Source organism: Stegodyphus dumicola, chromosome 9 (genome assembly GCF_044657685.1).
Source record: "Stegodyphus dumicola isolate Sdum_Otavi_A_Nest chromosome 9, ASM4465768v1".
Classification (NCBI taxonomy): Eukaryota; Metazoa; Arthropoda; class Arachnida; order Araneae; family Eresidae; genus Stegodyphus; species Stegodyphus dumicola.
In genome coordinates this window covers 76,540,105-76,566,941 of record NC_140776.1, presented here as the reverse complement: position 1 = coordinate 76,566,941, position 26,837 = coordinate 76,540,105, and the positions used below count along the sequence as shown (strand labels likewise).

Sequence of the window (26,837 nt, the reverse complement as noted above, 5' to 3'; positions counted from 1 at the left end):
AAGGTTTGGTTTATATTTTGAAAATATGAAAAACACAAATGACTCGGAAAATATAATCCTCATATAAAAATAAAACTTTTTAAAGCATCAGTAATTTAATATAATTGTTTTGCACTATGTCACACTATTCGATCCATAATATCTAATACTTCTAAATACATATAACTTACTGCATAAAACATTGCATTAATATATGCGCCTCAGTATACTCACATTATCTTTAAGAAATAATAATGTAATATGTCTTTTACTTTACTGGAAAGTAATAAAAATCGATATACATATCGAATATAATAAAATTTTCGACGCACCAGCTATAAATTTAGACGTTAAACGATTTTTCGGTGCATAGGCATGGTATGGAGATATAACAGAAAAAGATTAAAAGATTTTGACAATATAAAATATTTTCACTAATAAAATCTTATATGCTGTAACAAGAAGTCAGGTTCCGAAATTTGTCTATAACTGATACAATATAACTCATAGTTTTAATTCGAAATTCTTATTTTCAAAATATAACGCTGATTATTCTTTGAAATTTGATTAAATTTTTGGAGATATGAACTTCGAAAGTTTATGAACTGCCAACTATAGTTTCGAATACATTTTGAAAAGTTTTACTGATTTCCACCACTACAAATCACTATATTTCTTAGAACAATCTGGTCTAAAGTGTCAGATAAACATTTAATCAGATATAGTTTTAAGTATGTATGATGGTAAATTTAAAGGATTATAGAACATTCGAAATGAATTAATTTATTTTAATACCTGTCGTGTTTATAGTTGAAGATACATATTCTTTTTTTTAAATAAAATTACTTCTTTGTTTCTGAAGTCAATAAAGGGACTAATACACATGACAAGAATTTTTGTTTTTTCAGAGTATCACCCATTTTTTATGCATAAAATGAAAGAACCTTAAATAATCCTCTTTACTCATTTCTATTACGTAGTGAGATTTCTCTACGTAATAGAATAGAATTGCAAAATGAATGCAGAATATAGCCTAAATAGATTGCAATGCAAATAAAAATAGATGCAAGCATTTTAAGTAAATAATGTACTGAATAATAAAATAAACCAAACAGCTTGGATTATAACAAGTATGAAGACGTAAGAGACAATTTTTAATTTAACTGCAAAATAAATTATAACCTCATTGAATAATACCAGCTGCAGAATAATGGATATGGAAATGCATGGGCGCCCGCAATAACTTGGGAAACAATGTTAAACGACAGATTAATATTTTCCTTACAAACAGTAAAATCTCACTTCACTAACAGATTTATTTATTAAATTCCAACTTCAACGTAATTAGCATAGTAACTTTATACCCGCTCACCAGATTCACTCAAAATATGTACACGAAGAATACAATGAAGTCCTTTGTGTCGGATATTTATTAATTTTCTATTCATTCGACCAAGAAATGAACATCATCATTTGAAACTGCATCGAATTGTATGCATAATAACACTGAGCTTCCTGAAATGAAAAGACTAAGCAAATAATTGCAAAACATTCCGAATCCCAAATTAACTAGTACAAAGCCTAAAATAAATCTAAAGTTTATTTTAAATTTAATTCAAATGTCATTAGACCGCTCTTGCTGGATCGACAGTAAAACTAGAATGAAGAGGAGAGCGAGGGGATATAAAATAAATTGAATCTAATTGAAAACAAAATCGTTTAAAGCTTCCATACAACTCTTGTCTCAAAGGCAAGTCGGGAAATCGAATTTTGCATAATATGAGAGAGAGAGAGAGAGCGAGGACTTGTGCACAAATTTTCAGATTGTTCGGAATAATTTCCATTCTGACATCATTCTCAAAGCAGTCGCTTACAATTAAAAACTCCAGGATTTAAATCAAGCATCATGAAAGTGCTTCGGTTCATCGCCATTACGCTTTTTTGCATTCGGACAACTACAGGAATTTGATATTTTAGATATTAGTGAAGCTCAAAATAATTAGTAATATAAGGTTAACCATCACAGCTTTATTTACTTAAATATGCTACCTTTCAGTTAGAAAAATGCTTTAATGCTGGGTACGGATAGAAAATATTGTGCCAATTTTATTCGAGTTTTCCTAAAATTTTCTTTTTTCTTCAAATAAATATACCATAAACCAAGAATATATACATAAAAGTTTTGGGAAATTAAACCTGCAACTTTTATTGGACGTACTGCTTATACTATATTACCACAATTTCGCAAGTTATTAAATTTGAATTTAGTAAAACTACTCATACTTTTTATTCAATAAATACTGTTTCAAATTTATTTCTAGTAATTAATGTAAATTAACTAATTAAGGTAAAAGGCGAAAATAATACACGTCAAACTTAAAAAAAAGGGGGCAGGAGATGTGTTCAGAATAGTGTTTTAACAGCAGCGCTTATGAAAGCAAACGTATACCTGTATTTAGCAAAAGAAATAAGCAGTTATTCTGATTGCATTAATAGTTTTAATAATACAGCATTCCCCCAAAACTACTGGCGAACAAAATTTTCTTAAGAAACACGACCTTTACTTTACTGATTTGTGTTGCTGGTGTCAATAGCATCTGAATCTGCGAAATCTATCACATTAAATACTGCTAAGGAGAATTTCAACTTTGATTTGTACTCATAAACTAGTCTACATCATAATTCTTATATGGATTTTCATTACTCGTATCACTGTATTATTTACACACTATTTATGTTGAGCATTTCCTGCTTCCTGCTTTTTCCTCCTTTCAATATGTAAGCTTAATTTGGTTTGTAATTTATAGAAAGTTAGTCTAATTTTGTGCTTTTGTTAACTCCTAAATAACAGACAGGATAATTATATGTCAATATAATAAATAATTATACGTCAGAATAATTGTATTATTTACGACATCAGTCTCGCTTTTTTTTTTTTTTTTTTTGAGCCTGCAACAGCGTAAATTGATCTTTTTTCGAACGAGGTGTGAAACTTTACCATTATGTAAAAACGTGTGAAACCACCATCAAATGTGTGAAACTCACCATTGAAATTTTAATGAACAATACCAAATGTTATCACATAAAGAAAAAATCAAGAAATGTAGCAGCAATTTTAAGTTTTGCAGTTGGTTATACATTTTCAAACGATTTGTTTCAGAATCAAAAGTACCAGTGAGAGTCAAAAATGCAGATATGAATAATGATTAAACAGAGAAAGCATGAGTAATCTTTAAAACAATAAAAACACATAACAGAGAAAGACTCGTGAAACACATCATGAGGCAGATTTAATTCAAATTGAACTGACTTGACTTTTTCTATTAGATTAGACTGATAGAATTCAAGTCTAAGTGACCTGAACTGACTGACTAAGTCGACGGAGTTTTCGGAGCAAAAATAATTTTATTTCCTACAAAAAAAGTAAGTTTTCTTACTTTTAACAAAATTTTTGAAAATAATTTTAAAAACAATATAAATAAATAAATAAATAAATAAAAATTGGCACAGCGACAAATAATTTTTTGTTGTGGTAAATTCCTTAGTATCTGCCACTTCCTCGTTCCAAATAACTATCATAGTAGATATTATTCAATATAAAATTTCTACACGCACAATACGCCAGAAAAAAGGAGGATGCTGCAGTTTGTCTTTTTCCCCGCATGTGTATGAATGCGTGCGCATGTAACATTAAGTGCAATAATCAATATCGCATAAGCGAGATGGAAATAAAAAAAATACGAAACTACAGCGAGGAACTTAATTATTCTAAGCTGTTAAAGGTGGAAAAAAGACAAGTCAGCTATTAAAATTACTTCAGTAATATTTGCTACGCAACAACAGTTTTCTTGAGTCACCACAAAGAAAACTTCATGTTTTCATCTCGATTCATTGCAATGTAATGTTCTAGGGATTGCAGTGAATAAGGACGGTGAGTAAAGGAACCTTTTTCTTCAGGGTGGGGGTGGGATGTTTTAATCCGTTATACAGCTGAGCCTCATTAAACAGGGAAAAAAACGGGGAAGGGGAGAAAACGCCTAAGCTTAAATACACACTTCAAGGTTTTAAAAATAGCCATTGCTCTGGGGTTTCCGCGCCTCATTACGGACGTAGAAATGCCACCTCTGCGAACACAGAAGCATGCTTACGAATGCATTTCTTGTACAACATATCTCCGCAGTACATCATCACGGCTCATGGCCGTGCGGGTAAGCAAAACATTCTGGGAAGAGCTGTTTCTGCAGAATGGAATTATTTTTCGACATAAAAAAAAGGAACAGTCACTAGTAATAATGGCTGTGAAACTGCTTCTGTTCCAAAAGCTGAGAATAACTGCGATAATTATTGTTTTCTCAATATTTTGCAAGTTTATTTTTCATAGCGTAGAAGAGGCCAAGGCCGCTCTAACAAGTTTTCGCCATAATAATCTATCAAATGTCATGTTTTTCTAATGGTTTGCTCTTATTGATTATCTCTCCCAATGCTTTTCATAAGAGGATATCCAATAGGAGGTCTTACCCTCACATGTTCTGGTTTACTAAACATGAGTTTTTTTAATAGCATTCAAATCTTTGAAAATATGACCAAAGTACCTACGTTATTTTCATACATTTTTGTATATAAGGCCACATAAATTAGCGAAAGAGCCATATGCTAAATACATATATATACACCACAAAGACTTTAAATCCTAAGAAAATCCAACAGAGAATCAGCAACTGGGAAATAGTCCTAAAATATTCTAAAAAAATTTTTAGAAATTAAACTGATAAATCAGTGCCGCTTGTTACAAACTGAATTGACTTTATAATTACAAATGCTTTTCAGATTGCGCAGACAATATACAACTTCTTGCATGACTTAATACGCAACTCGTGCTGCAAGCTCTATTTTGAAGTTTCTGTAAAATGAAGAGACTATGCCTAAGAACAGACTCCAAATATAATGAGCAAATCTCGTTGTATTTCTAGAAGTGAACTTTTAGACCTAGTTCCCATTTTAAGAATCAATAAATGCTGTGCTTCAAAAGTCAAAGTTGAAAATAATATCTTTAATCAATTCAAAAAGGAGGGAGAATATCATGCAGCCGGCATGAAATACACCGTGTTAGAAAATAACATTTGAAGAATTGCATTATTTTTTAGGTTAAATGCAATTGGGCATTCCCAACCTTTTCACAAAGCAACAATACATAAACATATGTTTCTTCGCCACCGGCATTCAATTTACAAAATATTTCATTCACAAATATAGAATACGGAATTTAATTTTCTTTAGTATTCAATATCATTTACAAACTCCTAACGTTAATCAACATTTCAAACCTAAGTTATTCAAGCGCCAACATTTGTGACACCATACCCGACACTTGCAATTCAACTCTGCCTTGTTCACTTTTAAAAGAATTATTTCTATTTTGTCAACCGATTACGATGCCCACTCTTTTAACAACCTCTGGAGCAAGCCTACATTATTTTCGATTGAATTAAGCGCGAGAGAGCATTTGACAAAAAAATTCCGCGAAATAGAATCGCTGTTCATCGATCGAAAAGATATTTTATCCTGACTGATATAAATAAAAGCAGAAAAGGAAAATGGAATAAAAAAAATCGAAAACCAAAATCCGTCATTTCTGCTACACGGAGCAAAATCGGAATTTTGCGGCAAGAAAACTGTAAAACAAAAATATCAAATGTGGCAAGGCGGATAAAAATGGGAAGAACAAAAAAGTGTTATCGAACAATAAAGACAGAATACACTCAAAAAGAATTAGATCCGAAAATTTATTCGCCGGCTTCAGGAGAAGAAAAGAGAACGGAAAGAACCCACAGCAGGGCGAGAAAAAGTAAATAACGGAAAGGATCTTTTCTTCTCATTCTCCCTCTTCCTGGAGACGAAATTATCCCTCTCGTTTCAACTCATCCGAATCATATCATTGCATCCAAACGAACCGTAAGCAATCTGCCATTTACCTTCCCCCCCATACACCCGCCATTGTAATCTTTTTTTTTCCCGGCTTTTCTCCCCACCTACAGAAAGCATTTGAAATCAATAATAGAAGAGCCCTTCTTAAAACGGCTCGTTACAAACAAGGCGGCAGAAAAAACAGGTTACAAGGATTTCATTAAGAGTTATCCTACACCAACAACAGCCGAGGAAAAGCCTGAGAAAAAGAATACAGGAAACGATTAGATGCAACAAAGATGCATAACATAAAGTTCACGGAGCATACATATATCTTTCTATACAGTTTGAAGTACTACTGCATTTTCGTTAAAACGCTTTCTGTGGAAATTACTTTGCGCCAGTTCAACTTTTTTTTTTTTGGCTTAATGTATTAAATAAAAGTAAAAATATAATCCCGATAGAAAAGAGAACTTCTGTAGCACAAAAATTCGTATTATACTATAAAATATTTATATTTTTCCAAAACCAAAAAACAAAATTTTTACAGTGAGGAACGTAATCTATGGTGTTTAAAATACTTTTATTACTTGAAATAATGTTACAAAATGCTCAAAAATTATAATTAAAGAATGGTTGACTGACATAACGTAGCAACTCACGAATTCCAAAAAGAATCTGCTAAAAAAATTCTTAAAAAAAAAAAAAAAAAAATGTTACGTAATAAAATAGAAATTTAGTTGTTTAGCAATAAAAATTTCAATTTTAGAAGGCAAAGCTCAAGCACTCACAAAATTAAGTATACCACAGCAGACTTCCTGACTCTCTCTCCTTTAAGACTGACTGTGTTTAAACAGAAATCTTAATTTATGTAATGAATTTTCTCACAGAAATTCTGCTTTCTTATTCTGTTTGAACGCACAATTTAAATCCTGTATTTAAACGCATGGAATTCAAATATAAAATTTCTGTGGGTTTAGTACATCTATAACACTATGCGAGGACGCATTCATTAAAAATCAGAAATTTTTCGAACTCAGAATTAAACTCATATTCATACACTATGATTTACCAACCTCCTTACTGTTCCTTCATGTCTAATTTATATATTCGGGTTCATTTACTTTCGATCTGTTTCATTTTTTCATTAAATGAATGTTAGTATAAAAATAATTAACTGACCAACTAATATTTAGTTACTAAAAAGACAACAACTATTTGAATGTGAATTTAAATCTGCTACTTACAATTCCTTTTTAGTACTAACCTATACCTACAGGTGTGCGTTTTACGTGTATTCACTCACTACTCACTATATGGATAAGATTCCAAAACGAGACCAAAATTTAGTGATAGGAATTGCCACAAAGCAAATAGCATGCATTATTATAGTTTCGAAGGTCAAACAGTACTTTCTTTTCCAGTTGCAAGCACAGTTAACAAGAATAACCTTGAGTAAAACCAGTTAATAACACAGTTTTGAAGGTCAACAATTTCCCTACTGCACTAAGGATTTAGGAAACAGACCCTCGGTAACTAATATTCATATGAACAATCCGAAACACTGCAGTTCAAAAGCAAAAGTAATAATTTTTCCGGAAAACAGAAACATATAACTAACATTGATTGCTCTCGGCAAGAAAGCACAAATGTCAAAGATTATGAAAGGATCAGCAGAAAAAACATTGTGATTCCATTACGCTAAAATGATGAATTGCTGTTCCCTAGTCGGAAAAGCGTGGGAAAACAAATTTCATCAGCGGTGGATAAGCGAAGAACAAGAATTATCACTTTTCAGCACAATGCCACAGAGTACCATCTGTCAAAACACGCCCACATAGATGTCCCCAGAAAAGCCGGGGTATTCCCTCGAAACATATGGTGACCATCTTCTCGCGAACACCATTCCATTCTTCCATTAGCAAACGGAATTCATATTACATATGGTTATTAAATACTCTCGAGTAAGACGAATTTCAGTCTACAGTGGTTATTTTCTGAACGTAACTAAACTTATGTTTTCTCAAATTGTGATTTAATATCATACAGCATGGGAATTCTGTTTGGACTAAACCCGAAATTTAAATATAGGCTAAAGCATATTCAAAAGCCAATGAATCTGTAACGACTGTGCTAAAATAATGGCAGTTCTTACATTTACATTAAAAAAAAACTTGCATACCGGGGTTTAGAAACTAAATGCACAAACCAGACGCATACATTAAATTAAAAGAATTGAATTTTATAGAAGTTAAATCTGTTTCACAGATGATGCTACACAAAATTTGGAAAAATTGACAAAATGAAGCAGGAGCTCAACAACTGCAGACGAACATTTTTAGACATTTAACATTTTATTTCGGTTATGAATTTCCAAACTTTATCTACCTAAATATAGAATAACATTTGAAGTAAGCCAGTTTATGTTCTTGTCAATAAGATTTTAAATCTATTACATCTAGTTTGCAAATAATTAACACTGGAAACTTGGTCAATGCTTTCGAAACTTACTAACTACTGACTAGCTAGCACTGGTTTTAACAGACTTTAAATGAGTGTGTTAAAATGGAGGATTCCGAAATAATGTTAACATATCCGTATACCCCGAAACTGACTTTCAATAAAAATAATTACGTAGTTATGGAAGGCGAAAAGAGTTTCATACTTGACAACCTCTAAAAATAACTTATATTCAAACTAATTTTCGAGCGGTAAATTACGACTGAAAACAAAAGCTAAATGCTAAATGTTAGGAAGGGCAATTTCATTACGTAAAGATGCGGGATTAATTTATTTACCATGAAGAACCATGCTGAAATATGTATTTTCGACAACTAATAATTCAAAGAAACTATGCATATTCACTTATTTGGTAATTATCATTATTTCTAGTCACTTCGGCCTTCAAGCAGCATAGCAATAAATGCTTTAATGTCTTACACAGATATATTTATTCATACAATTTGTGGTTATCAATAAAATTGGAAAAAAAAAAAAAAGAGACCACAGTGATTACATTAAAATTGTAAGTATTATATGTTGTATAAAATATATAAAATATAAATATGTAACTAAATTAGCAACTTTTAGGATGAAATCAGTTTTTATATTTAAATTTACACTTATTTATATTCATTCAAAGTTAAATTAAACAATGACTATTTATAGTGTTATGCAGTACTGGATTATTAAAAGTTTTTTGTACAATGTCTTAAGTATTGCTGTTCAAGAATATATATGGTGAACAGTTTAACACTTGAAAAAAAAATTACACATACGACAGGAATAAAATTAGGTTAACAAAATCTCATTGTAAACGCAGTAAATGTTAAGATGTCCCCCATTATCGTTGTTAAAAACTTTTTTTTTTTTTTTTTTTTTTTTTATTGCCCTTTAAAAGTCTGCGGAAGACCAGAAAAGAACATTCCAAGCATTTCTGCTCAATCGCCGAATAGCTGGCTCATCATTATTAACCCTTAGAGAATAATAATAATAAAAAAAGCTCTAATAATGAAACTTTTTTCCTGTCCTCTGACCGTGGTGAGATTGTGCGGGCTCATTTGGCAAGAGCGCAAACCATCAGTAGCTATGGGCAGAAAGAGGGAACAGAGGAAGCATTCTTCGTCCACGGGATTGTTTCCGAGTGTTAGAAAGAAAGCACTGGCTTCAGTGTATCCGCGCTCAACAAAGAGCCACTCTTACCGGCTCTGTTGCATTTTTGTCCTAGGCTGTGTATTCGCTAATGGCCCAGATAATGTTACCTAAGGGTGTGTGGACGGAGGGAAGAGAGCACTTCCGATACAGAAAAATCGGTAGGTTCTCACTCTTTATTTGTCTCATAGTACAAAGTGTGCTACTTTCTATCAACTCCAACCGCTGATCTTAATTTCTGCCCCTCTTCAGTATTTCGCACAGAAAAGAACTTCACTTGCAATACTTATTCTAGGGATATTAACCCCGTTTCTTTTAAAAGAATTTTACTTCAGCAAAAATGAAAGTCTAAAACAAATGACTTTGAATATTCTGCAACAGTTTAGGCTCCCATCTTGGTTGGGGAAGGAGGTATAAAAATTATTTAATACATAAGGCATGCGTTTAAATAATAACTTTGAAATGCATCATAATTTTGCTCTTTTTATTCTAAAATAGAATTGATTTTGTATTCATTAGTTTAATTAATCTTAGATGAATGACTAACTTTTCACCTAGCACAAATATGACAAAATTTCCAGAATCTCTGAGGAGTCGCAAATTTCTATGTAATAAATAATTTTTCATCATCTTAATTCACAGAAAATTGCTACCGATGAGATAATCAGAATTCATAATAATTTTCTGAACACTGAGACATGGAGGTTTCAATCCCCTAATTTTCTCCCAAGAAGTCAACCAATACTGTTTCGTGTGACGGTAAAACATCGACGATCAAAAGACAATATTATAATTAAATACCATAACTTAAGGTACGCTTCAAACAATTTAAACCAAAACAAAGTTAACGAAGGGATGTCTACTGTATCGTATATGACATGAAGTGCGCTTTTTCCTCCAGGGTACTCTTATAGAAAATACACTTAAAAGCCCGAACGGAAAACAAGACATCCGTCTTGATGCAGTTACCCGCCCTCACTACCCAATCCCGAAAGTCGCCGGTCACGAGGAGACGAGAGAGATATTGCAAGGAAAAAGGGAGGGAAGAGGATCTAGACGTTGTCCATCACCGAAGACCAGCGCTGACAGCTAAATGGCTAGGCTGACACTCGGGGAGGGGGGAAACATGGCTCATGTCAAGACATTCTCGGCAAGATTTCTTGGCTCTTTTGTTTCTCTTCTGAAGGCGAACATGAGAGATGCAAGACAGCCGCTGAAGGCCTATGCAGAAGCTTTTTTAGACCATTAACGTGTTGGAAGGCATTATTCAAAGCAATTCAAAATAAAATCTTATTGTTACAAGTTTTTTGTTCGTCACGTACCTCTCCTGTTAAAAAATCTTAAGCGAAAATTCATGGTAAGCAGAAAACCTTTAAGCTTAAAGCTATCTTCTCTTCCTATCAACGTAATTATTTCCTATCATTGGTTAAGAAAATGAAAAATGTTATCATTTATTATACTTAGTTGAATTCCTCAAAATTTTAATTCTATCTGAAGTTAATGGATGATCACATATCATTAAGGAAAATATAACCATTGATTACATACCAATCAAATCTGAACTATTTTAATAGGCTTATAGATCTATCAGTCCTGTATCTATAAACACATGGCATTTAGCACAAATTTGACCGAAACTGACCTTATATGATTTAAATGGATGCTGCTTCTATTACCTCGGTAGAAAACTAAATTTTCTTCTCCATTTACGAATTATTCATAACTTTCGGAAACTGTATAAAATCAACAAAATTTAAACAGCCATAAACGCAAGAAAATATTTTAATTTAATATAATTACCAAAAAGGAAAAAGCTTTTTCTTACTGTTAAAAGAATAAATTTCACAGTCAAAACCTTAATAACACTTAATTCAAATATCGAAAGCTAAAATGAAATATGCTTTTTTATTCGATCAAATCTTATTTTAAATATTTTTTCCTTCGGAAAAAAAAAAACTGTTCTGCCGTTATCAGAGACGCATCTACAGCACTCAGCGAGTTCTACAGGCTAAGATGATTAAATACAGCATTTGACATTTTCTGACAAAAGAAAAGCTGTTGTGAGAAAAGCGTCTTAAGTACCTGAATCTGCTAAATGAACCTGAAGAAAGCTAAATCTGCCTAGTTCATTTGACTGAGAAATAGGAACTACTCTTATTACAATCCATTTACCCAGTCAAGTTTAAGTCGGTATTAGCTTACACACTGGTTATTTTCACACTTAGTTCATATTTTAACCCAAGCTGTGATGAAGAAATTATATTTTGAAGCAAGGTTATGATTTTAAAATTAATTTTATTTGATCATGTTTAAATCTAGCTTTTTATAAAACGTTGCATAAAATCAAATTTCACATTTAATTATATAGTATGCTACTTTACAGACCAGGAAACAATTCACCACAGAATGCTTAAATCCAAGGTAGACACCTAATATCCTGATTTTAACTGGTTAAAAAGAATTAGTCATTTACCTTATCATTATAAAGTTTTACTTTTATCCCACTTATTCATCCTTAATCGTGGTGTTATTATTTTCAGACTTTATCATTATCTCCTACTTTAAATTTTCATAAATAAAAATTATTTACTAATCCATTAGGAGCATAGGAAATAAACATATAATTTCAAACAATCTAATGAAAATAAAAATTCTAAGCAAACGAAAACGGAGAAAAATTATTAATTACCCACAGTAATGTACCAACAAACACTTTCGTAATAGCCCAGCTACAGTAAATAAAGATTGAAATTAATATCAGTTTTTCCTTATTCAAATCATTATCCATCGTTCCATCTTATACAAACGAAGCCCAGAACGAACAATCTTATTTTTTGTTGCAATTAAAAATTTACGAATATAATTAATAAGAATTTTACTATGTAACTTCATAAAACTTTAAAAATGATTAAAAAACAAAATTATTTCACCATTAAATTTAACAATACACTTCACAAATAATTTTTTTTTATATGGAATTTTTATATTATTGAAAAGCACCCGATGCCAGTTAAGTTAAATTAAGAGTAATGCATCAACAGCACACAGAACGATACCGCTGTAATCCTTCACTAATAAAGATGTAAAAAATACGATTCATAGCCATACATTTTTCAGTCTGATGCGATATGGAACCTATATAAAAAAATGTCGATACAAAAATAAACTAATTCTCTCATTATCAGCAATAATGGCACGCAGTTTTTAATTATTTTAATCTTTCTAATCAAATGGTCGTAAAAGCTCAAGTTCCTTCCAATATTTCACCTATATTCAATTTTAGTCCATTAAATGTGGCAAAAAATTGGTCATAATTGATCAGAAATCAATAACGCGAACGAATAAACAAAACAAACAGTGTTATGCTTGAGGATGCTTGAGGATATGAGTTAGACAAAATACGATCATTTTTGTTCATCTGTTTTAAGCATACAGTTTCTATGCATCGCTTGCCATGATAATTCATTATCATTAAAATTCGGTATTAAATAGTTTTACTTGGAAAGATCAAATTACTTTGGAAGACTTTAATGCTTTTTGTTTTTTAGTTATGTTCACTGAGGATTGAGATGAAGTAGTACTCAAGTTTCGGTTTGCATTCTGCGTCTCTTGATTCTGAATTGTTTGACAAAAAAAGTTTTAAGTCTCAAAGTTGACTTCCGAGTTTTTCAAAGTTCTTCTTTATATATAGATTTTGTAAAACTTAGAAATTTTTCATTAACAAACTCTACGATTTGAAAGCGAGCAGTAGCAACACTTTTCGAAATAAAGCATTTTTATCTGCAATGCGCGAGACTGTTGCCACTCGGAAAAATGACTGGGAAAATGAGTGTTTTTAATTAATATCTCGGCTGATTAAAGCCGTACGAAGATGGGAACAGTCAAAATGGCTTCTCACGAGTTTTTGGAATCGGAAATATTGTATTTAATGTTTGGCAATGCTATTTTTATTTCACTGTAAAAACTTCGAAATTTTTTATTAACAAACTCTACGATCTGAAAGCGAGTAGTGGCAATGCTTCTCAAAATAAAGCAGATTTTTATTTCCAGCGCGGAAGACTGTTGCTGCTCGGAAAAACGAGGGGGATAATTAGCGTTTTCAGAGTTTTAAATTAATATCTATGATTTTAGTTTTTTTTTTTTTTTTTTTTTAAATGTGAATATTAACCTTTCCCAAACCCAGAAAAGAACTGTAGAAAGTTTGAAGACCATAGCTATAGTAATGACTGAGTTATTCGCGAACAAACAAACACACATTCTTCTTCATACATATATACAGTACTTATGTGTATGATGTATAAAAATTTTACCGTTGCTTACAATAATCAATAACAGTTCAAATCTTATACCCGTGTAAATTTTTATGAATCGTAATCTCACTAGTAAATATGAAGCGCATACGAAAAGTAAGATCTGTTTAAAAATATAATGTGTTATAAATTGCGCAGTTGCAATGATTTCTTTAAACTAGAATCAAACACTTCTCTCCTTTCTCTTTTAGATTAAAAAAATATCTTTGTGCTGTTATAAGATTTTAAAATGCGCATAAAAGGAAAGAAAACGGAACCGAATATGAAATACAACCTACCTTTTGTTTCCTGATTAGTGTATTGGAGCTTTCCCACCCCCACCCAAAAAAAGAAAATCACTTGCACGGTATCTTGGGATCGACATGGAATTTTGCCTCGTCTGAGGGGGGACTCAGAAGAACTTTGAAAAACTCGGAAGTCAACTTTGAGACTTAAAACTTTTTTTGCCAAACAATTCAGAATCAAGAGACGCAGAATGCAAACCGAAACTTGAGTACTACTTCATCTCAATCCTCAGTGAACATAACTAAAAAACAAAAAGCATTAAAGTCTTCCAAAGTAATTTGATCTTTCCAAGTAAAACTATTTAATACCGAATTTTAATGATAATGAATTATCATGGCAAGCGATGCATAGAAACTGTATGCTTAAAACAGATGAACAAAAATGATCGTATTTTGTCTAACTCACATCCTCAAGCATAACACGCAGTGGTTCGCCAGTGGCTAAAAATCTGCATAACATTTTTCACTCATCCTTGCTGTCTGGATCATCTCCGGAAACTCTCACGGAGAGGAAACGGGATGCACAAACGCAACAAACACGAATCAGAAGAGGGGCAGGAGCAAATACATGACATAGCTCGGCTTGAAGTTTCCTTCTCGCGAATCTCACGAAACGTAATGCGCGGTTATCCGGCCAATGGTGTATAATGTTCGTAAGCAGATGTTAAAATACACAAATTTCCCCTCCTCCAATCTATCCCCTCTAGTACAGAAATTCCGCAAATACTCCGAACCAGAAAAAGGAACGCAGAGAAAAGTGGGGGTGGGGGAGAGGTGAAGATGAAAAATGTTGACACAAATCGTAAGCGCCGATGCACAAGGCAGAGAGAAAGAAAAAACGGAGATCCAGTTCTTCACATCATTCGTTTTTGGAAAAAGCCAACAAACAGCCAACTTCTACTTTCACGCCTCCTTCAGGAAGTGAATGCTAACACTCTTTGTAGAGTGAAAACAAGAATCTGAAATGGGCAAATTTTTATACTCTAAAATGCAAAATGTTTAAAAAGCTAGGAGAATCTGGAAATTATAAATGTTAATGTTTTCAATCTTATAATATTAAAGATATTTAGTGATGTTAGGAATATCTTTAAGTTGAACTCTCAAAACATAATTCTATGACACTTTCGTTTGTCATGCCATTGCATTATCATTATGTTACCATACCATTAAAAATTCTGCAAAGGTAATTCATGGTAAGGGGGCATCAAGGCAATTCAAATTATAAAATACGCGCATTGTTAGTAATTAGATTCGAGAAATTGTGCAAGAAATGTTATTGCGAAATTTATTTCATAAACATTTATACCGTTAACATTACTTACAAAATGATTAAATGAAATTACTTCCACCTGCGTTTAATTCTTCTAACTTGGGAGGGGGGACACACACAAACGCCACGGTCATACTATAACTTCCATCGACGGAACATTAAATTTTTTTTTTTTTTTTTTTTTTTTAGCAAACATGGCCTCTATTTACAAATTTCTATACGTGAACACGTCTAAAGAAAAAACATAATAATAATAATAATAATAATACTGGTGGTTAATCCAAAAGAAAAAAACAGGAACAATTTTTTTCTCTCTTCCCCCTTTTTTATTTGGAAAAATTTAATATAATAAAAAATAATGCAAAAGTCCGTGCGTACCACTTACTTCATTCGAAATCAGTTTAGATTAAAGGATTACACTCAAATCTGTTATACGCATTCGAATTCCAGAAATTCAGAATAGATCTCATATTTGAAAAACATCAGTATTATGTGTCTTGCGGTTTTATGCTCGAAAGTAATAAATTTAACGGTTTATTCCTCTTTCATTCTGCAAGACATTTTAATTAAAAGCTTTAATCGATGCATCTGAATTCAAAATTCTTTTAAAAATTAGATTCGTATTGTTTGTGGTTAGATTCATATTGTGTGTTTAATCGACATTTTATGATAAGTGTGCTTATGAGAATCATTTCACACTTCAGTTAAATAAATAATGCACGGTATGAATTTCAGCTTTTTTTACCTTCAGAAAAAAGGCAGAAGAAATGTGCCGTTAAAGATATTAAACGACTTGTATGGCACCTCTTGTACGGAAATTAAGCTCCAGCAACTACTTCTCGATGCAGCGCATGCTCCGAGTGAAACCACACAGGCGCGAAGAAATTCGAAGAAATAATAAAAAAGAAAATTGTAAGCTTTCGAAAATCGCCTTCGCAATAAAATCGTAATCCTTTACCAAGCACGCCACGTCCTGTAATAAAGTCGAAAGTTTAATATCAACAACGACGTCGTTTAAAAGCTATGAGGGTACGGCGAGAGTAAGTAGTAGCGCTTGTTTATTCTTTTAGTTGGATTTATTATTTTCCCCAACCCCGTCCGGTCGTTATCTATTCGCTGAAAGCAACCGGATTCTAAATTTGAAACGATAGTAGGAGAAGGAAAATGTGGCAGATCAAAAGAAAAAAAACTCTATTTCTTCTTTTAAATCACGTATAGCTAAAACGATCTCTTGCTCTCCTATAACATTTGGATGGATAAAGGGGCAGATACACATATTCAGAATGAGAAATGTTAAACATATACGTTTTCTTCTAAAAAATAAATGGTATTACTAATGGTTAAAATTCTCAAGGTAGTTTTTTTTTAACCTTCCAAATAACTTCATGAAAGTTTTACCAATTTGGATAGTACCTATTAACAGCCATACACTCTCCAACACCAGGATTTGAGTATTTGCATCAGAAAAAGATATATTTCAAGTGCTCTATTACAAACAAATCCGAAGATACTTGTCCTACTTATATATTAGGAGAAGGAAAAGTATTTTAGCTCACTATACGACACACCTTGTGTCTTGAAAATGATGATTAATTTTTACAAGGCAAGACTCCCGCTGTTACATGCCGATCTTTGGGCACTCAAGTCAATAGCCAAAGTTCTACGATAGTGAAAGTAGTAACAATTATCAATAGTCAAAGTTCTACGATAAAAATTAGCACTGCAGTCACAATGTATGCCTTTCATCGTGCAAATTGAGTTTTTGAGCAGTCGTTAACTACGCAGATTATTTCACTACAAATAATATAAATAGTTGTTAATCTCATTCGCGTAGCCAATATAAATAATCAACATTCTGCTGATCAAGTGAACGAACTTAAGCAAGATGCATCGATTCCTCTCCCATTTCTAAAGCGACAAATGCTTTTCAGCATAAAGATTGACACATGATTCTTCGTACTGTCGAATGTTTGTGTTACCTACTAATACACAAACATTCCCCAATACCACAGATTTAAGTTTCCTACTATTGCAAGCGACTCATCTCAGGCTGCACCGCATTCTAACCCAATATACTGCAAAACGGATAAGAATTTCAATCATTACTGTCTCTCTACATGATCTATCATCCCATTTAATAAGAAACGGATTTTGGAAATGGCCCCTCTCAATGCCACTACCATTTTACAATTCATCATCATAAGATCTCCTTTTAATATCGGGACTCCGTCGTCAGCACTCGCGCAACCTAAATGAAAATTTTACGATATCCTCAAAGATTTTGGCACAGAGGGAAGAAGCGACACCTTATCGATAAGCAATGACAAGAAGTTTTAAAAAAGCGATTATGGGGATTGCAGACAAGCAGTTCGGGGAGTTCTCCCACTCTATCGCTCTAGAAATTCAACCACCTCTTTCCCCCTTGTGCTCCCTCCCCCAACACACAATCAAAGGGCGGAATCCAATTTTACTCCGACCCGAGGCGGACGAGATCTGAGACACATAAGAACTGCGCTTCTGCACAGAACCCTTTTTCGCATTGCGAAATTTAAACGCCTTATTTAATTACTTGGCTCACTTTCTTGAATTTAATAAAGGAAGAAAGAGGGAATGAAAAGATATTTTCCGAAGCATAACTGACAGTTTCACTCGGCTTCTATTTTTCTTTTAAAATGCGCTGCAAGTTTCAGCAATAGTCTAGCGAACAAAAGTTCAATCCTCCGAGCCAGCAATGGTCCATCTACTGTCTATACAATTTCTTTTTAGGTCTGTCAGATGTGACGACAAAAAGCATCTACAAAACAAAATTTATTATTACATTTATTGTTGCACAGAACATGCTTATAAATGATTTGAATGCAAAAAGATCAGATTCGTTTTCTAAATTACAACTGAAAAATATTTTAAAATCTAAAGCGATGCTTTTTAGAATGTCAGTACATTAACGCTTGAATGCATCTTGCTTAACTTCAATGAATGCACAAAATACGATTTATAATAGTAGCGCAACATATACTTATCAAATAATTTTATAGCGGTTTCGCTTTCTAGTCCTTTACTATAATGAATAAAAGTTTATAAGATAATGTATTCAATGAAATCCAAATCGACAAGCACAGGAGACAGGAAGAAATGGAAAAAAATCCTTTCAAAAGAAAGAGGGAAGGGGAAAAACAGTTGAATTAATTTATCACGATAATTCCAGAATTTACTCAGGAACGAAACGTTTTGGTTCACATACGCAAAGCATACGATGGTTTTGTGTCTCAGAAATCAACACGAATAGCGATTTTGTATTCTCATGTAAGATTTGTACCTACTTTTTGTATATTTTTGTGTGGCATTTGCCCAGAAATAATAGCTTTAAAAAATATTTCTGCATCTGTAGTTGGATGTTTGCCATGAAGCATGACTTAAGTTGAACAAACTCCTCAAAATGATAATTTTTAATCACATATTATTATTATTATTTTAGATTACGTCAAAGTGCGTGAAGGCTGTCTTCCTAAGGGAAGGATCGCCTTCAACGAGGACTTTTAAGGGAACTACCTTTTACTCACGTTGCACACACGAAAAACCATGAAAACTCCCATGCGGCAGGATTACAACTCGAATAGTATTACCATAATTCAGCAATTTTATAGCTCAACCGGTGGTAGGCCTAATCTTTTTTCCTCCCCTTTTTGAATCTGGACCTAACCGCAATCGAAAGCTTTCATGGCACCAAACTTCGTGAAACTAAAGCTCGCTGCATTACCGATAGGATCGAGTTCGAATCCCGAAGGAGACATGGAAATGTATAGCATCTGCGTGACATGGAGGCACTTGAAATACTGGCAAGCTGAAAAACCTCTCGAGTGGTTGATGGTAGGGAGAGACTGGTGAGAGACCCTCAGACTGTCCTCCGGAGTGCTTTCTATTACAAGCGGAGCGGAACTGTACAGTTAGTGCCATGGGACTATACTTGTACCTGTACTAAAAGTAGTCGTACGATGTTATTTTACTAGTTATACGCTGAAACTAGCTGCAAGATGAAAAATATTTAGGCAATGAAGGAATAAAGTTAGACATGTGATTACGGCAAAACACACGATTTGAAATTTGCGATTGCAAAAAAGCACTTGTGAACTAACACAACTAAAATTTTGATATAAAGTAAGCTGGTGAGAAGCGGCGGGGAGGAAACCGAACTTTTACAGTCAGTTTCATGCTATTCAGAAAACGATCGTATTAATAATTATGAACTAATAAATGATTAGATTATTCTATAAAAAATTATTGAGAAAAACTCCATAATTATATATATAATATTCGCGAGTGTTTCATGTGAACACAGAAAAACCTCACAAATATTCCACAATGCTTTGCATCTCATAACTGAAGATGAAGAATACACACAAAATAATTTTTAGTTCCTCTAATCTCTATAACGAAAATTTCATTTACGCTACTTCTCATGCATTAACATCTAAGATTCAGAAGAAAATATAGCCCACCAGCGGCCGAGCGGTAAAGTCGCTGAACACTGGTAGTTCGGTCCGAGGTTCGAATCCCGCGAACGGGCTGGCTGCATGGGCCTTTTCGTGGTTTTCCCCATGTGTAACGTGTATACGAGCCAGTTTCCCTTAGAAAGTCCTCCACGAAGGCATCCCTCCTCTTAGGCAGATAGCCCTCGAGGCTTTGCCATAATCACACACACACACACACACACACACACACACACACAGAGAAGAAAATATAATAAATTCCAATGCAACAGGCGACGAAATGCATAAATAAAAGAATAATACTGGCCGCAAGATATATTCCATATCCGAAAAATATTTTTTCAATCTCGAGCGGTCTATAAGCAAAAAATATTAAACATTCGATCCTCGAACAATCACGCCAGCTCAATAAAATCCTTTTGTAGCCCCTGTTTACCACATAGCCAGATCTCGCGATACAGGAGTCGGGAGGATGGAAACAATTCTCTTCCCTCCTCGACCGCGGAATTAAAAACGACACGACTAGATAGATCTTAATCTTAGCAACTAAAAAAATCTTCATGACAGATGCCGCTTTGGCGACATTGGCGAAACGACTTGGCGAATCGAGAGCCGACGGAAAGGCTTCCGCCTACCTGCCATTCGGCAGTCAGTGTCTAGCGCGGTTTAGAGCTGAAGCAAAAATTTGATACAGCAGTTTTTCGTACAAAAATAAACAAGGATTTGATGATTTTTCGACATGGGTATCGCCAGTGATTATTTAATATAACTGGACTGAAGACTTGAAATTTATTCATATAAAAGTGATTTACTATCCATCACTGTGGAAGGAAAAGTTCTGTGATATCATCCAGTTTCCTTTATATCGACGTAATTAAGGATTACTTACCAGGAATTAAAAATGGATTACACATTCGTTAAACAGCGGAGACGAAGCGCAGAGTAAGTGACTTTTTGTTACTTAATTTTATACCTATAATTCAGTTTCTTTATTATTCTTCGAACACTCAGGTATTTCATTTTTTAAATGTTTTCAATGTTGAAAATATCTTCTAAATTTCTCCACTCCAAGATATGAATTTATTTGTTTTTGTTTTTAGATAAAAAAATTGGTAATTACTGAACACAGTTGTTGCTAATCGTGAAAGCAAAGCAAATACTTTTTTAAATGCACTCGAATCATTTTGAAGGGTCATTAAAAGAGATGTATTTTTTGCTCCTAGTTTGAAGGATTAAGGAGAGAAAAATGTAAAGCAATACTATTTTATGTATTTTTAAATATTGTTTGTATTACCTTTTAAAATTAAGCCTTTACCTGGAAATGATACAGGTTGCAGTGAGCCAAGCATCTAGGGTTACTAATTATTAATATTTTTAAATATAGGATATATTATGTATATCTCCATTTTCAGCAGAAGTGTTCTGTGTATTTTATCGTAAAAGAAAATTATCAGTTATTCTACAAGTTGATAAGACATTCGAGAAGTTTTTGAAAAAGAGTATAATTTTGTTTATAGATAGATCTACAGAATATAATATATCAGTTACAGATTAATTGTAATATAAATAAAAATAAATGTAGAAAAATGGTTGGAAAATACATCCGAATGGCTTAAACGCTCAGTAGACGAAAATCGACCAACAGATCGGTGAGAATTGTGCCGCATGCCAAAAAATCGGAAATTTTGTGGCTTATAGCACAATTTCCATCAAGCAAACATAGTGCTTATGCGGTTGTCTAGCGCAGCAGATTATAATGCATATCTAGATGGTACAATGTTTAACGGAAATGAAATGAATTCACTTCCCAACTTTATCTTATTACTTAGTTTAACAAAATACCGAAGGAAAAAGGAAATATATCCGATTGATTTCATCGTCGGGAACCAGTTATAGACTTATTTTCTTTTGCATCGTCCTTGGAAATGTGCATCTTATTAGCTCATGATTTAATTGTTTTTAATAACAAATGATCTGTACTTATTATATTTCTCGATCGTGAAATTAAAGTCTTCTATCAAAAAGTTAAAAGGAAATAATTTTTATCTGATAAATTTAAATAGGTCACTTATTAAAAAAAAATAAGTATTATTTTACTAATTACTAAACTTTGCACATAACAAATTAAACCAAACTGAATACCAATTTTTGGTGGAGTAGTAGTTATTTGTTTTTAGTTGGTCTTGCCTTAATATATTTGCATGGATGAATTTTTATGTATATGACATTTATACTTTAATACTGAAAACAAGTTTGGTTTTGATGTTCCGATTCTTAGCGCATGTTAGATATAATATCTGTTGCTTGAATATCTATTTTTGATTTTTGTTCCTAATTTTTGTAATCTGACAAGCAACAATTTACAATTTGTTATGATATACGTATTTCTTATTTATACCGAATGGACCGCATTTGTCCGAATACAATACGAAAATTACCCCCTTTAACTAACTGTCCTTTCCTCATATATAGGCGAGAAAAACCGTACAATATCTTAAACGTTAGTGAGTAATTTGTTACTTATCCTTCAACTTTGACGTTAATGGAAAGCATTTTTCTTTTATGAATTACAAAGCTTCAATAAATAAGGTGGAAAATATTATGAAAACGTTTTAGCACTGGGTTATAGAATATCTTTAAAAATACTAAATTTAACTTTTCATATGGTCCCGTAGACTACGGAGCTCGGTCATTTAGAAAAATATCCATCGTTAGTTAAATGAAGAATGTTTTGTAACTTTACATGCAAAATTCAGTGAGTTCATTGCAAATTAAATAAGTTCTAGGAGCACACTGTAAACCTAATAACTAGTGATGTTTCTTCGGTGCAATTTTATTAATGAAGATTCATCCGTTTAACAGTTGTTTTCTTGGGTTGGAAAACTTAACAGAATATTTAATTTCGAGCAAAAATATGTATTCAAAAGCGATTTAAGTCATCCCCGTCCAACATCCCTATTAATTTTGTACGTAAATGTAAGGAATTTTTTACATTTAACTTTAATGTTGGCATAATGAATATTATTCTGATTGTGCTTTTATCTGAGCTATATAACGTCAGATTTTTCATTTTTTAAAACTGCTCGCGTAGAATCCCCTTCTTTATTTAGAGAAAAGAAACTTAAGAAGTAAAAGCCTAGTAGTGGCTTTCTTTTTTCTTCTTGCAGATTCAAAATCAGAGGTGTTTAATACGTGAAGCTGTGTTACAGTCTAGCTAATACGGTAATTCACTTGCAATACGTATTGCGTAATTTGTAAGTAAAGAGCTTGTTCTGTGAATGAGAATTACTTCTTGCAAAATTCTCCGATTCTTGACCAATCCTTTTCATTTAGATTATTAGTATTATTAACCACACAGGATTCAGGGCAGGGAAAAAATTCTCCCAAGTATACATTTATAAGCAAACTACAAAATTTGCTTTAAAATTTATGTGCTGTAGATAGAAAAATTCTACACAGAATTTGTTTAAAACTTATATTTTCTAGCAGAAAAAAAAAATATGCATTGTAGAAGAAAACGTTTTGATGGATAAAGACTAACTTTACATAACTTAATCTGAAATTCAATTTCAGTGCACTTTCGCTTTTATTTATTGGTCGCCTTTTTCGCAATATTTTGTTTCATTAGCTGTCTGTTTTTTATGTATTTAAATTTTACAGACACAACTCTTTTCTAATCGTTTTTAGAATCCCACGAAATTTTCAAATGAAGTTAAACGCTAAGATTACTGCAGTCCTAAAAAATGCTTATAAAACCTGGGGAAAAAAAAAAAAGGTAAATTGGAAAATTAAAAGAAACTTTTATTAAAAGTTACTAAGAAATAAGAAACTTTTATTAAAAGTTACTAAGAAATATCCATTTAATATATATATATATATATATATATAAATTCTTGCCTGCGAAAAGAAATATTTTTCAATAAAAAGCGCCTCAAGAGTAAAATTGCTAAGCGCTTGTTCGGTTTGGGATTCCAATCCCGGCGGCTGGTTGCATGGCAGTTTTCGTGAATTAATTTCGTAGTTTTCCCTATCAGTAATATGGATACGAGGCAGTTTCTCTTAAAAGTCCTCCACGGGCATGCCTTTCGTTGGCAAATACTATTGCGTGCGAGGTCGTAATAATAATAATAAATTCAAGATGTTAAAAATTAGCCGATAATTGTTAAAATTTACACATACATTATGCTCTTCTTCGTGTAAAATTAAAAATTTCCATAACTTAAACATACTGCTTGATACATTAATCATCTACCCTCTTGGATGCATCTTTTAGCTTGAACATATAAATCTAGCAGAAAATAATATGGGAAGCATTATGTAAAAAACTGTTAAATTAGTTTATTTTAAACGATTCCGATTATGATTGTTACTAAGGGATATAAAAATGTATGTGAGATGCTTTATTATACGTACAACTATTATAGATTTATTACTTTAATTTTTCTATGCCGGATATAATAAAGATGCCTGTTACAACTCAAGTGTCTTGTTGCAAAAGGATAATAATAAAATTGCAAGTCGTTTACGAAAAAGAAAATCCTTTAATGTTCTAGTGGAATGTGTCCTGCCAGCAAAAACCATAATACTCCAAAAGAAAATGAGGAGGGTGATCGATGTGTACAGTTACTATCTATTTCAGCCAGCTTAGAGAGAGCTACCAGGAGAAAAACACCCTCTCGGAACGCTGAAGTTCGCTTAACGGCGCGAATTTGGGGGCCATTTCCAAAAGACATTACAATAAAAAAAGGATAAAATGCTTTCCAACTGTATGACGATACCAAGTGGAAGTGCAGGAGAACTCCAAATATCCGAATTAAGGTATATTAATAAATTTTAAAAAGTTGAATCTGAAAATTTCAATACAGTGTTTCAAAGAAGAATCTGCTATTATGTCTAAATCTAATACAGAGCTATTCTGAAAATATAATTGTGGGAAAGAAGGCTTTTGTTCCACTCCCATCCCCCTTTTTTTCCCTTGAAAATAAGCAACTCAAAAGAAAAATCTGTATTTAATATTATGTGAAAAAAAATGGTTACATATAGCACATTCTCTGCTACGAAAAAGGTCCTTCTTTCCATTTTATATCCCTAAAGTACTCAGTAGAGTTAATCTCCGTACAAATAATAATGGTTAAATATTCCAAATTCCCGAATTATAGACCACTAAACCGCACCCGAAAATTCGAAGAGCGATTTGCCTTAAAAAGAAAAGTCAACGACTATGTACACGTAAGAATAAAAATTATATGAGTTTAAAAAAAGTGTTTATAAATTGCACGTTATGTAGAGCGAAGGGGGGGAGAGATCTTTCATGTTTGGAAGCCAAAGAATATTTTGAACATACATTAATTTTATATAATTGACTGTACTTCTTCCTGTGAAAATTAAACCAAGACGATCAATTATAAATTTGAGACAAAGACAGAATATTGAAAATAAATCCTATATAACGATGCTGCTGAAAATTTATTTGCGACTATTAATTTTTTCATTCATTTTTAATTTCTTTACAAAATTCGTAAAAAATATCTAAAATTATATAATTTCTTAATTCTTTACAGCGAAAGGCCTATCAGCTTCCCCGTCCCCCCAAATCGCTGAAATGTTAACACAGGGAAAAGTTACAGCTTTTTTTTCAACATGATAAATGATTCAAATTCTAAATCAAAATGTTTTGGATGTAAGAAATCGTGTGTAATAAGGATTGGAACAAACATGGGATGTTTTTAAAAGGCAAGTCTTAGATAATGGTTACAGTCGACAAATTAAAACCTTCTTTCTACTTCTCTAATTAAACATGATTGATGATATTAAATGGCAGCTGTGCAAAAAAATTTAATTTTTAAATTGCTGAGTTAGCATTAACAATTGAATTTTTTCCCTTACATTCTGAATAGATACTTTTAAATAAACATTAAAACAAAACATTAGACAAACATTCCAACACAACTGAAAAGAATAAAAACTGTCAGACGTATTTTTTGGGTTGTAATGAATAACTCCCAAAGAAACAACTTCCATTCTCTTCTCCTTTCACACAATAAACATCCTGTACATATTCTGATCTTTTTCAAATTGTTCCTAATGCTATTTTTAATGTTTCTGGTCACGGTCAAATTTATTAGCTTATTACTATTGTTGTATTGGTAATAATGACCATTTATATATATTACTAATATATAAAAAGCACTGGCTATGATAAAAAAAATGCTATTTTAAAATGTTATATTTTAATTATAATTATATCTTTGCTTAATTTATGCGCCAGAATTTTTACGGCGAAATTAAAAATTAAGGGTATGCTGGACTATTTCAAGCATGAAAGGTTTAATATTTTTAAAGCATATTCCATCACGCATAATCAGCTGCGCTAAACTTGAACAGCTTTACTGCTGCAATTAACTCTGATAATACGAATATTGTTGGGATTTTCTTTAAATGAAAACGATCTTAAAATTTTTTATGAAGCATTTTTTAACATTTTCTCATTTAAATCGCGTCCCTTTCTTAAAAAAGGTTGTAAAATAAAAAAAAAGAAAAAAAGAAGAATGCCTGTGAATTACGAGATTAAATACGGTGATATAGATTATATTTTGATCTATCTAATCAGACTGCTGAGTTTGCTCGTAAAAATATTTTTGAAAAGCGTTTTAATTTGTACGAGCTCCCTAAACAGACATGCATAGTAACATAACGCAAAAAATGAAAATGAAATTAAAATTTTAATAACCAATGATAATAATAAATGGATGTCATGTCCCTCTATCGATGAATAAAACAACTTCAGCATTTCGGTATCTGCCACTGTTACGTAATCTTTTCTTCTAATGCCTCCTCTATCTAATGAGTATATAAAACTCTGCAACTTCTCTCTTTTTATTGCTAGATAAAAGTGTGAAACTTATATGTTAAAGAATTTTAAAGCGGGCGCAGAACCTTGCACCAGTTTAGC

General features: G+C 32.4%; 1 protein-coding gene and 1 long non-coding RNA gene across 8 annotated transcripts in view; one reads left to right on the top strand and one right to left on the bottom strand.

Annotated features, from left to right (window-relative positions):
- Ssdp (Sequence-specific single-stranded DNA-binding protein) overlaps positions 1 to 26,837 on the bottom strand; it is a 377,018-nt gene that overhangs the window by 88,806 nt on the left and 261,375 nt on the right. The window lies entirely within an intron of this gene.
- The window catches only part of LOC118193933 (uncharacterized), a 66,461-nt gene continuing 60,074 nt past the window's right edge, over positions 20,451 to 26,837 (top strand). Inside the window, exon 1 of one of the 2 annotated variants that reach the window (XR_004759021.2) lies at positions 20,451 to 20,827. This is a non-coding gene — a long non-coding RNA (uncharacterized LOC118193933). The remainder of the gene's footprint in view (positions 20,828 to 26,837) is intronic. The other variant, XR_004759020.2, reaches the window with a different exon arrangement.